We start from the raw sequence: 1,124 nt of genomic DNA, 5'->3' as shown, positions 1-1,124 counted from the left end.
AACCTGCTGAATGGGAGAAGATATTGACAAATGATACATCTGATAATGGGTTGATATACAAAATATATAAGAACTCCTATAAGTTAACACCAAAAAGCCAACAATCCAATTAAAAAATGGGCAGAGGACTTGAGTAGACATTTCTCCAAAGAATACTTAGAGATAATCAACAACATGAAAAAATGCGCAGCATCCTAATCAGCAGAAAAAGCAAATCTAAACCACAATGAGATATCAATTCACAACTGTTAGATTGGGTAGCATCAAAATAAGTGGTAGTGAGGATGTGAAGAAAAGAGAACTCTCATACATTGTTGGTGGGATTATATATTGGTGTAGACACTCGGGAAAACAATATGGAAATTTCTCAAAAAATTAAAAATAGATCTGATATATAACACAGTAATTCCATAACTGGGTATTTATCTGAAGAAAACAAAAACACCCATTTGAGATGGTATATGCACCCCTACGTTCATTGCAGCATTACTTAGAATAGCCAAGATATAGAAGCAGCCTAGGTGTCCATCAAAATATAAATGGGTACAGGAGATGTGGTAAATATATGCAATGACGTATTATTCAACAATAAAAAAGGAAATCTTGCCGTTTGTGAAAACATGGATGGACCTAAAGAGTATTCTGCTAAGTGAATAAGTCTGATAGAGAAAGACAAATACAATATGATTTCATTTATATGTGGAATCGAAAAAAATAACACAAACAAACAAAAAAACAAAAACAAACAAATAAACAAAATGAGTAAAGAAAACAAAACAGAAACAGACCACAGAACAAAATGCTTTCCAAAGGGGTGGGGTGTGCGTAGGTGGGTTAAGTGAAATGGAAGGAAGGAAGGAAGGAAGGAAGGAAGGAAGGAAGGAAGGAAGGAAGGAAGGAAGGAAGGAAGGAAGGAAGGGAGGGAGAAATAGTAAAACAAAATATCTGTATAAATCCACATGTAAGATTTGATTATACCTAGACTTCTCTGGTGAAATTATTGCTAGAATATGCAAGGCAACGTGTAGAAAGAGGTTCGTGAATGTGGGAGAATACATTAGATGTCACTGTATCATTTCCTAAAACGTTTATGATTAGAAAGTCTGTATAGGAGACTGTCACCA

This window comes from Pteropus vampyrus, unplaced genomic scaffold (genome assembly GCF_000151845.1).
Source record: "Pteropus vampyrus isolate Shadow unplaced genomic scaffold, Pvam_2.0 Scaffold706, whole genome shotgun sequence".
Lineage (NCBI taxonomy): Eukaryota > Metazoa > Chordata > Mammalia > Chiroptera > Pteropodidae > Pteropus > Pteropus vampyrus.
The sequence above is the reverse complement of the archived record's forward strand: the minus strand, read 5'-3'. Positions refer to the sequence as shown.